We start from the raw sequence: 12,907 nt of genomic DNA, 5'->3' as shown, positions 1-12,907 counted from the left end.
CAATAAAGAGACCTGAAACAGTTTTATCTTCCTCCCAGTGTTTGCTGATATTGTTACATAGTTTGGAGATTGCTGTAGCTGTTCCAAGGCCCCTCCTGAATCCATGTTGGTGTGATGAAAGTAGGCTGTTGTTCTCAAGGTATGCAATAAGTTGGTCATATACAGCTCTTTCAATCAACTTTGATGTGATAGGCAAGTTAGCTATGGGCCGATAGTTCTTTGCATTCAACCTGTCACCTCCTTTGAACTTGGGGAAAATTTTTGAGATTTTCAAGCTCTGTGGAAAGACAGCCTGAGAAATTAATGCATTCACTATGTCAAGGAGTGGCAGCTTCAGTTCCTGCTCACAATGTCAAATTATCTTGTCAGTGATATCGTCGTGTCCTGATGAGTTATTAGGCTTGAGATTTCTAAGGAGTTGCTCTAATTTGGCCATTGGGATGGTTTCGAATTTCTTGAGCTCCTGTTTATTATTATTTTCCAGGTGAATATGTTCAGAGGTATTTCCAGATGTGGTCTTAGAGGGTGGTTGCGTGAAGGCAGAATTTAGGAGGTTGCTAACATGATATGGATCAACTATCATTTTGTTAGTTCTCTTGAGTCTCAAGTTGTCCATTTTTCCCAACCCACTTCTGTTTCTCTCCTTGTTTATTATCCTCCACAGTACTCTGGTTCTGTTATGAGCTAGTTGGATTTTTTTTGTTGTTGAAAGATTTTTTCTCTCTTTAGATGTCCTGTTCATAGGTTTTCTTAAGTTCTATAAAGTTCTGCTTATCCTCTGATGATCCTGTAGTAATGAATTTATTATTCACCTGATGTACTTGATCCTTTAGAGCAATGGTATTGTTGTCTCAGAACAAATTCTTAGTTGATGTAATTTTCTTTGGTTATCTGGGCATTGCTTCATCAATGTTGAGGTGCATGATCTTTATAAAGTTTGAATATTCATCCTCTACTGAGTCCTGGTTAATAACATGTTCTCAGTCAGTCTGACTTAGTCTGTATTTCAGTCTGTGTAGGTTATTTTTTGAGTAGTTTCTGGCAAATTTGAACATTACTCTACTGGGTTCTGTTTTATACTGAATCTGGCAGAGGATTGAATTGTGGTCGGATATCTGGTTTTGGCAAACAGTGACTTTGATGTAATCAGGTGGCAGGCTGTGGTAACATCTGTCATCCGTCGTGGCTGAAGTAGGTGTTTTTCGAGTTGCAGGCAGCCTGTGAATGAAACATCCATGCTGATTCAGTGTGTTTTGCAGCTCTTAATAGCTTTTTCCATCTGTTTTCGGGGTATTTCTCCCATTCGGGGTTGGTATTTCGGGGTTGGTTTCTCCCAGTATTTCGGGGTTGGTTTCTCCCAGTATTACTATTTCAAAATTTTTGAGGAGTATTTGTGCAGCAGGTTTCCCATTTTCTCCAGATAATCCTTAAGTGTTCCAGGATCAGGTGATCTGTGAGTGCCTACTACTATAAGGTTGGTTTTCTTCAGTTGAATTTTCAAAAGTATTGTCTCAAATGTCTGTTCAGAAGGTTGAAGTGATTCTTCAGGTATGATTTCATCTATTTTTAGGTTTGTATTGTCCTGTTTGTACATGGCTATACCTCCCCACATGAGGTGTGAGCGACAGAAGCTTTGTTGACAAAGTGTAGCCTGGAATGTGTGAACTGAGGAGCTCCTCCTTTCGCAGGCCATGCTCAGAGAGGATGACCAGGTCAGGAGAATACAGGTGAAGTTCAATCTGCAGTCTATCAAGCTTCTGTTGTGGTCCTCTTTGGATATTTAGGTGGTAGATCTTGAGTTTCAGGTCCTTTGTTTTGCTATTCCGTCTTTCCCTTCTGGATCTCATATGGTCAGTGTTAGCTGTATTTTCATTTGGTTGTACTGTATTGCTGTGTGTTTCGGTGAAGCCATTTGAATTCTGTCTGGGATATTTTTGGATGTCTTTCTGTTGTTGCTACTCCATAGAATGGACTCCTGTGACAATGCTTGTGGCTTGTTCCTGCTTCCTCAAAGGCCTTTTAGTCTCTTCAGGGTTAATGTAAACTCTTGTGACAATATTCGCGCTCTCAATTCCGGGATCATCAGCATCTCTGCCTTCGTTCTTCCCCAGTTGCAGGGCATTGCATATGGCAGCTACCAGGATGTTTTTACCATCATTGTTAAGGTGTGTGCCATCCCAATCTAGGTGCTGCTTGTGAAGTATTTGGGTGTTGTCCAAGTATGATATTTTCTGCTGTTCACTCAAAAACTTGTATGATTTGTTAGTCTCTTCCAAGAATCTCTGGTTACAGTCCTCCCTGAGCGGAATTGAGCAGATATACCAGTTTGTCCTGGGAAATCTTTTTTGATTTGCCTCAATTGTCATCCAGAGAGCCCTCATCACATGGTTAGGTGTCTTTGCTTTGGCCAAGTTATTTGTTTCTATGTTGATTACCACTTTGCTAGGTAAGTGGGTTCGGTTTTTTAGGAGCCTGCTCAGGTCCTGTATTTTTCCCCCTGGAATGACTTCAACAGCTGCATTACTCACCCCTTGACTGTGCAGTATTTCGTCCACTCCTCTGAGAAGTGAGTCTCCAATAATAAGGGGGTGATCACTTTTAGTTTTTGCATCTGTTTGTAATGTATTTGAAGATTGTATAGGCTTGTCTCTTACCAGTGGACCACTGTGGCCAGTCTGCGTCTTGTCTTGGTGTATCCCATTCACCAGCTCCTCAGCACTCTCCTCGGTCCTCCCCTGAGCTGCACATGTAGATTGGATGGGCCGGTCACCTCCCAGAGGCCCTCTGTGATTGGTGTGCATCCTGCTTGGCTCCAGCTCATCCACCAGTCTCTTAGTGATATTCTCGGTCTTCCTCCTGACAGGACAGTTTGATTCAGGGTGTATGCCCTGAGAAAATTCCAGAATTATATCCTCCAGTCTGTATATGGTGTCAGTTTTTCTAGCTAGGGTATCAGAGAGTCTTTCTCTGTCCTTCTTCAGCAGTTTGATTTCCTCTCTCAAGTCATTCATGTCATTATGCAGTATTTCAATTATAACTTCATAGTGATTGTCCTGTCTCTTTGTCTTTGCATTGTTACCTTTGCTGAACTGGTTGCTGACTGCCTTGTTGGAGTCCACAGTGGTACTCAGCATCATTGAAATATTAATTGCTTCATTGTTAATTTGTTGTTTACAGCTGTCACACAGCCACACCAGATCAGTGGTTGTCCCCTCCTTCATCAAATCATATTGTTGGTCAGTGATATTAATGCATTCTATGTGATACCATTTGCTTATGTCACAGTCTGAGCCACATATGGCGACCACGTGCTCTCCTAAAATTTAAAAATTGTAGATTTCTGTTATTTGTTGCAACACGTGCTCTGAACATATTGTATTTAAGAATATGAACGCTCGAAGAGCTAGAATAATAAAAAGAACCGTTTCTCGAAACTATTGAGAATGCATTTGAATAGCTTACCTAGACAGACGCTGGGGCATTATTCTTTTGAAAATAGTTTGAGACAAAATCATTCTTTCCTAGAAATTTGCTAACAGCATTCCTAACGTCAGTCACAGACACGTTTACAATAGAAACCACATGGCCCACTGTGCTTTGTGTCAACCCTTGTATATATCTATAGCATAAGTTGATGGCAGGTGAATGAAGATTGTGAATAGCGATATAGATATATAGTTAGGAGAGTAGTAAATATAGATATGTAATTTTCAATGTAACCACGTGGTCAGCATATGCTACAATTTTACCACGTGGTCAGCACATGGATATTATTGAAGCAATTATTTGATGATCAGTTATTTGAATGGTGATCACATAAAACGATGAATATGATATATGAGTAAATGTATTTATAAATTAGGGCGTGAAGTAGATTAGGCTATATGTATAAAGTATTCAACAAATAATGTTGTACAATAAATTATAATTCAATAATTATTATAAGCTAATTAAGTTAGTTGAATCCGAATTCATAGGCTAAGGACAAATTTGTAAATAGAATAAAATTAGGTATATTTGATTGAAACAGGTTGACAATGAGTATAAGAAACCTGCTTAATTAATTAAGTAGTAATTGATTGGTATCTTATTAATTTGATTTATTCAACTCGATTGTAATGATTACTGTATGACATTGTATTGTGACATTGTATTTATGTATTTATTATTGAAGTATTTGCTATATTAGATTTATAAGATTGATTAGCCTACTGTATTAATCAAATCAATGCATTCAATTGTCAGTATCCAAACTTCAGAGTTTAAATATTGATAAAATATATGATATCATTTGTTTTAATAATGAAGGGGAGCCATAGTTTAAAATGATTTAACATAATAAACATTATAGTGAATTCAAATTGATATTTGAATCCAATTTGTAAGCAGAATATTAGCTGATGAGTTTGAGGGTAGGCGGAGCTAGAGGGCGAAGGGTGATGAGGGGTGGAAAATCGTGGTTCTAGTATATAAACAGGCAGACGATGCCTTGCAAGTTAGTGGGAGTTAGTTGCAGAGTGGCAGTTAGTGGCAGTTAGTGGCAGTTAGTTGCAGAGTTGCAGTGAGTTGCTGTTAGTTGCTGTGAGTCTCTTGGATTTTGGAGAGTGTTCAGTGTAGGAGTGAGTTTTTGGTCTCAGACTTCAATTATCCTATAGGGAATTGACTGAGCCAGGTAAAGATTGTATTTAGAATTTTCAATTTTTCTCATTTAAAATCCACACCACCCCACCCTAAAAAGCCCAAATAACTATATCAAATTACATAGCATCAAAGTAAACAGCAAATTTAATTATTTAGCTCTTCTAAATACAAATCTGTGGATACAGTTTTAATTAACTTCTTGAAGCTTACAGTTGAAATTTTCTTCTAAGCACAAATAATAGTTTTTTAAAGCAAGGCTCCCCTAATCATATTCATTCATTAAAATTTATCAATTCTCTTATTTTTGACTATAATCATATTTTTAACTAGAGTTGTTCAATACTTTGATTTTATATCTTATTTTTCAAGTAACCTGTTAAAATAGGAACTGTTTGTTAAAATTTGTTGTATGAAATTAAAACTTGAACTGTTGTACTTTCAAAAACTTAATCATCTTGTATTTATATCTAATCATTACTATATTTTTGATCAATTTTTTATAAATTCATATAAATTTAAAGTTCAATAATAAATTCATAATTAACCTTTGTTTTGCCTTTCACTTTATACATTCCCTTACACACGACCCTGATCTATATATCTTTATCTTTTTCTTCAATACTATTATTAGTTCAGTGAGTGGAATTATAGTAAAATAATTATTTTATCAATCCAAAGTGATTGATTGGCGCCGGGCAAAATACCTTATAGAGTGAGGGAGTTCGAAACCCACTCTGAACAAAGACCGAAGTGGGAAAGAGTTCAAAATGTCGCCGCAACTAGGGGCCAGATTCTAAGTTAATCTGCTGAAGTGTATCAAGTGAAAGTGCATAATAGTGAATTGGTATACATAATCACCTTTATTTGTGTGAAATTCTTATTGAGTGTGCTACAGAATTGTGATAATTATTATTATTAGTATTGCCAGGTAGGAAAGTTATCTGTTTAAATTCTTCAAATTCTCAGTGTTTAACCTATTCACTTAATTACTTTGTATATCAATTTTTAAATTCATATTTGGTGCGCTCAATCATATGTAGATTTTTATATAGGTTATAGGAAAGTTGATATTATTCATTCTCATTCAATATTACTTTGGGGGTAGCTTTATTTCAAAAGAGTGTTATTTGGGTTTAATCAATCATTCATTATATTATTTTTGTGAATATAGTTTTGGGTTATATTAGTGGAATAGGGTATGGAAATAGAGAACAGGAAGCCCTGAGTATAGTATCATTTATATCTTTTGTATATTATTTTATCCAGTCAAACATCATAGAAAGTTAAATTTTAATTATTTATTTGTGGGTGTAGTTCATTAAACAGTATTTCATTTTTGTGTGTGAACATTATTTGGGTCATGTATGAGTCTCGTGATAAGTAGGATTAGTAATAGGTTCGTAGTATAGGTTACCTATGTCGGGATATTTTCTTAGAAATAGGGTTGTAAACACACTTCAATCAGACACAATGGCAACAAATGAGAGCAGCACAACAAATTTCGAAAGCAGTGAGGGCAGCACAGACAACACCATTGAGAGCCAGGAGCAATATTCACCGGAGATGTTACCGAATTCTGACATGGTAAATCAACCTGGTGACTCTCATGACGACCAAGAGCAAATTCCGAGTGGAAAAAGGAGTAAAGCGGGACTATCAGGGAACGAAATGGACAAGATTTTCAACTTATTAACAAGTATGAGGGAAGATATGGGTGCCAGCTTCGAAGAAAACAGTAAGAAATTGGAAGATAATAAGAAAGAAATGAACGAAAAGTTAGAAAAGTTAAGTAGCAATGTAGAACAGCTGGAGAGAAGATTTGAGAAGAAAATGGAGGAAAAAACTAAAGAGATTTGTGGTGAGATAGCAATTAAAATAACAGCAGTTGAGAAAAACGTCGAGAGAACTTTCAACGGCAATAAGGGAAGAGGAGGATTCATTCGAGATGGAAAATGGAATAGCGACCAGAATGCTAATTGGCAGAACACCAATTCGTCAACAAATGTGAATTGGAGGAGGAGAGACGTGAATCAGCCACAGCCACGCAGTCAGCAGAGTCAAGCAGGAGAGAAAGGAGAAAAACAGCAAGAGAATCCAAAAAACTAAACAACACGCAGAGTGAGGCCCGATCACTGTGTGTTACAAATCATCTAGGGCAACGCAGTAACGACACAAATAAGAAGACAACTGTAAATAATAGATTAGGAATAAACAGCGTAGGTTTAAGGAATAATATTGACATGGAAGAAGAATTATTAGAAGAAGACAGGCCAAGCAATGAATCAATAGAGGACTATAACAGAGCGCTAACAATGTTTGTGAATATAGGAAATAAGAAAGTGAAAGTGGTTGTAGATACCGGTGCAGCAGTTTCAGTCATGACAAAGGGGAAGTTGGATGAAATCGAAAGGGCCATAGGGAAGGTTAGGCATCTACCTGCTGCGGGACTCAGTATATTTGGTGTAACGGGAGTTCGTGCAAAACGTATTTTAAAACAAGTGATGATTGACATTCATGTACAAAATAGGTTAATGCCCACAACGTTCTTAGTGGTAGATATGCTTAATATAGATATTATTGTAGGAATGGACACACTAAAGGCTTATAGAGGAATTATTAACGTGGGAGAAGGAGAGATACGGCTTTGTATTGACAATGAATGGGTGACAGTGAAAGGAGAAGGGTTGAACGATGAAGAGAGAAAGCTGGTAGCAAATTGTCAACTGGAAATGGGTACACGAGAAGGAGAGAAATGGAATGTTTTCATGGACGAAATAGCTGGACAAATAAAAGAGAATCATCCGGAAATCAATGCTACTAATCTTTTTGAAATTTTAGAAAAACATCGCACCCTGTTTAGAGAAGAATTAGGTTGCATAAAAAACTTCGAATATGATCTCAAATTGAAGAATAATGAACCATTTGTTTGTAAGGCTTACCCCGTACCACAAGCGAAAAGAAAAGCAGTTAAAGAAGAGATACAAAAAATGGAAGAGCAAGGAGTAATTCGACAGTGTTCATCTCAATTCATAAACCCTCTCGTTATTGTGCAGAAGAAGGACAATTTAATAAGAGTTTGCATTGATGCACGAGGACTAAATAATGCTTTGTTAAAAGATCACGTAACCCCACAAACCATCGATAATATTTTACAACGTTTTCATCATAGACAGTACTTCACCAGCATCGATTTAAAAAGTTCTTTCTGGCAGGTAAAATTGACAGAAGAATCGAAGAAACTGACAGCATTTCGCTTCGAGGGTCAAGTGTATTGTTTTGAACGAGTTCCGTTTGGTTTGTGTGTTAGTACGTCGGCGCTTGTGAGAGCTATGCATCATGTTTTGGGGGAAGAGTTCGCAGACAAAGTAATTATTTACGTTGACGACTTATTGATAATAACAGAGACCTACCAAGAACATTTGTATATATTAGATCGAGTATTTAAGAAGCTAAATGAATATGGAGTTACAATCAATCTAGAAAAATCAAACATTCTAAAGAAAGAAGTATTGTTTCTGGGACATATTATTTCTAAAGATGGAATTAGGATGAATGAGGAGAGAACACGCGCTATCATATCTTTCAAAACTCCAAAGAATAAAAAAGAACTGCAGTCTTTTCTTGGAATGGCAAATTTTTACAGAAGATTTCAAAGAAATTATGCTGAATTAACTGTTCCATTCAAGCATAATTTGAGCAGTAAGAATAAGTGGAGATGGGAAAAAGAGGAAGATGAAGCTTTTCAAAAAATCAAGGTGAAATTTCTAGAAAGTGTCGTGTTGAAGCACCCTGATTTCAATTCAAAGTTTATAATTACGTGTGATGCAAGTGGATTTGCAGTCGCTGGTGTTTTATCACAGATAAACAAAGATGGAGATGAAGTTGTTATCAGTTTTGCCAGTAAAACTCTAAATCAACAGGAGATAAACTACAGTACAACAGAAAAGGAGTTATATAGCGTGGTGTTTTCCTGTATTAAATTCAGAGACTATATACTGGGGAATGAATTGATTGTACGCACTGATCACAAGGCAATTACATTTCTCAGGTCATGTAAATTACCAACAGGGAGACTAACTCGTTGGTCGCTTATATTAGCTCCCTATAATATTCAGTGGGAATTTGTGAAAGGAACGGAGAATAAGGTAGCTGACTGTTTATCTAGAGAGAATGAAGAAGTAGCAGAGCAGATGTTAGAAGATCGAGCATTTGAAGTGTACCTCATAAAGATTGAAGACTCAGAACTGAGAAAGAAATTGAAAAGAATAAAAGATTTCCAAATGAATGACGCAGCATGTAAAAATATTATTGAATGTTTAGAACAAGGGAAGGAAGTAGCAAAACGTTTTCACATAATAAAAAATGACATTCTATTTAGCAGAAAGGATTATAAACAGGAAAGTTGGAAATTATGTATTCCTACATCATTGGAAAAAGATCTGATCCTAGAATATCACAAAATATTAGGACATTCAGGCATAAACAAAATTTATCATGCACTTCGAGAAACGTGTTATTTCAAGCAGATGTATAGAAAAATTTTCGACTTAGTTTCTTCCTGTGACCTGTGTCAGAAAGCGAAACCATCGAATAAAAAGCAAGCTGGACTTATGAAATGCATTCTTCCAGAGAGGAAACTACACCAGGTATTCGCAGATGTATGTGGACCGCTACCAAAGTCGAGATTCGGCAATGAATACATTTTCATCATGCATGATGCATTTACCAAATACACGAAATTGTATGCAGTACGAAGATCCACGGCAAAACAACTTTTGAACAAAGTAAAACAGTATATAGATGAAATAGGGAAACCGGAATTTCTTATCACCGATCATGGAACATACTTTGTCAGTCACACCTGGATAAGTGAGATGACCCGATTGGACATTAAAAATCGTTTGACATCTGTGTACCACCCTCAGAGTAATTTGAGTGAGAGGAGTCTGAAAGATATGGTGACACAACTTCGAATTCTGTGTCATAAAAAGCATTCCAAGTGGTCAGATAATATAATAAAAGTAGAAGAAGTGATGAACAGTACATATCATGAGAGTATTGGGATGACACCAACTGAAGCAATGTTAGGAAGAAAACCAGAACAGCCGCTTGAACAATTAATCGTTTATCCTTTGGATGATAGAGAAATGCTATCAGAAAATCAAAGAACGATTAGAATACGAAGCAGATTGGAAGAAATGGCTGAAAGAAGGAAAAGGAGACATGACAAGGATATAAAATCTCCTATTCAATATAAGGAAGGAGATTTAGTTCTTATTAAGAAGAATATCCACTCAAATAAGGAGGACAAAATAATTTCGAAACTGTGTCTAAAATATGAAGGACCGTATCAAGTTTCAAAGAAGAAGAGCGACAACTGCTACGTAATTAACTCTATGGACGATAAACTAGTTGGTGTGTACAATATAGAGAGAATGAAGGCATATAAAAAGGCGACAGGAGAACGTGTAGACTAGCATTTAGTGAAGCTCACGATAAGGGTGGATTGAGTAGCCCTTAGAAGGAGTAAATCTAAATGCTAATATAGTCTATGAAGAGATTGTAAATAGATAGGGAATTGGAGATGAATGGAGCAGCTGACTAAGTTGACATCATCAGCTTACGAGAGTCACTAGGCTAACGGCCAGTCAGAATTCTACGTAACATGCAGCATCCAATGATCTGGTTGTACAGCGATGGAGAACTACAGTGATCTTCAAACTTCTAGACCGTCCATATGAACTCATGTTGTGGTGTCTGAAGTGTGAGAACATTAATTTCATCACGTAGTTTACTCTTAATAACCATCCTTTTAGTGTTAATATCGCAAAGACTAAACTCATGTTTCATTTAGTATTTGCTCTTGAGAGGGGGGTTTTGAGCCACATATGGCGACCACGTGCTCTCCTAAAATTTAAAAATTGTAGATTTCTGTTATTTGTTGCAACACGTGCTCTGAACATATTGTATTTAAGAATATGAACGCTCGAAGAGCTAGAATAATAAAAAGAACCGTTTCTCGAAACTATTGAGAATGCATTTGAATAGCTTACCTAGACAGACGCTGGGGCATTATTCTTTTGAAAATAGTTTGAGACAAAATCATTCTTTCCTAGAAATTTGCTAACAGCATTCCTAACGTCAGTCACAGACACGTTTACAATAGAAACCACATGGCCCACTGTGCTTTGTGTCAACCCTTGTATATATCTATAGCATAAGTTGATGGCAGGTGAATGAAGATTGTGAATAGCGATATAGATATATAGTTAGGAGAGTAGTGAATATAGATATGTCATTTTCAATGTAACCACGTGGTCAGCATATGCTACAATTTTACCACGTGGTCAGCACATGGATATTATTGAAGCAATTATTTGATGATCAGTTATTTGAATGGTGATCACATAAAACGATGAATATGATATATGAGTAAATGTATTTATAAATTAGGGCATGAAGTAGATTAGGCTATATGTATAAAGTATTCAACAAATAATGTTGTACAATAAATTATAATTCAATAATTATTATAAGCTAATTAAGTTAGTTGAATCCGAATTCATAGGCTAAGGACAAATTTGTAAATAGAATAAATTAGGTATATTTGATTGAAACAGGTTGACAATGAGTATAAGAAACCTGCTTAATTAATTAAGTAGTAATTGATTGGTATCTTATTAATTTGATTTATTCAACTCGATTGTAATGATTACTGTATGACATTGTATTTTGTTCATTTCATGTATTTATTATTGAAGTATTTGCTATATTAGATTTATAAGATTGATTACTGTATTAATCAAATCAATGCATTCAATTGTCAGTATCCAAACTTCAGTGTTTAAATATTGATAAAATATATGATATCATTTGTTTTAATAATGAAGGGGAGCCATAGTTTAAAATGATTTAACATAATAAACATTATAGTGAATTCAAATTGATATTTGAATCCAATTTGTAAGCAGAATATTAGCTGATGAGTTTGAGGGTAGGCAGAGCTAGAGGGCGAAGGGTGATGAGGGGTGGAAAATCGTGGTTCTAGTATATAAACAGGCAGACGATGCCTTGCAAGTTAGTGGAGTTAGTTGCAGAGTGGCAGTTAGTGGCAGTTAGTGGCAGTTAGTTGCAGAGTTGCAGTGAGTTGCTGTTAGTTGCTGTGAGTCTCTTGGATTTTGGAGAGTGTTCAGTGTAGGAGTGAGTTTTTGGTCTCAGACTTCAATTATCCTATAGGGAATTGACTGAGCCAGGTAAAGATTGTATTTAGAATTTTCAATTTTTCTCATTTAAAATCCACACCACCCCACCCTAAAAAGCCCAAATAACTATATCAAATTACATAGCATCAAAGTAAACAGCAAATTTAATTATTTAGCTCTTCTAAATACAAATCTGTGGATACAGTTTTAATTAACTTCTTGAAGCTTACAGTTGAAATTTTCTTCTAAGCACAAATAATAGTTTTTTAAAGCAAGGCTCCCCTAATCATATTCATTCATTAAAATTTATCAATTCTCTTATTTTTGACTATAATCATATTTTTAACTAGAGTTGTTCAATACTTTGATTTTATATCTTATTTTTCAAGTAACCTGTTAAAATAGGAACTGTTTGTTAAAATTTGTTGTATGAAATTAAAACTTGAACTGTTGTACTTTCAAAAACTTAATCATCTTGTATTTATATCTAATCATTACTATATTTTTGATCAATTTTTTATAAATTCATATAAATTTAAAGTTCAATAATAAATTCATAATTAACCTTTGTTTTGCCTTTCACTTTATACATTCCCTTACACACGACCATGATCTATATATCTTTATCTTTTTCTTCAATACTATTATTAGTTCAGTGAGTGGAATTATAGTAAAATAATTATTTTATCAATCCAAAGTGATTGATTGGCGCCGGGCAAAATACCTTATAGAGTGAGGGAGTTCGAAACCCACTCTGAACAAAGACCGAAGTGGGAAAGAGTTCAAGTCACAGGCCTTGTCATTATCGTGGACTAAGTGTTGGCAGGTTTGGCACATATAATCTTGCAAATTTTCACCCTGTTGAGCTTTGTCACAGTGGTTATGCTTATTAACAATAATTGAGTGGATTATTTTTCCAAAGTATTTGACTGCTCCGAGTGAATCTCAAGATAGGACTAAAAGTCTGCACCACAACAGTTATTTGAGTAAAGCAGAGATAGATATATAATACACAAGAGTTTTGGTAATATCACAGTTAATTGTTTGGTAATTCACAGTTATTT

The sequence above is a fragment of the Nilaparvata lugens genome, chromosome 9, assembly GCF_014356525.2.
Source record: "Nilaparvata lugens isolate BPH chromosome 9, ASM1435652v1, whole genome shotgun sequence".
NCBI lineage: Eukaryota > Metazoa > Arthropoda > Insecta > Hemiptera > Delphacidae > Nilaparvata > Nilaparvata lugens.
Note: the sequence above shows the minus strand (reverse complement) of the source record.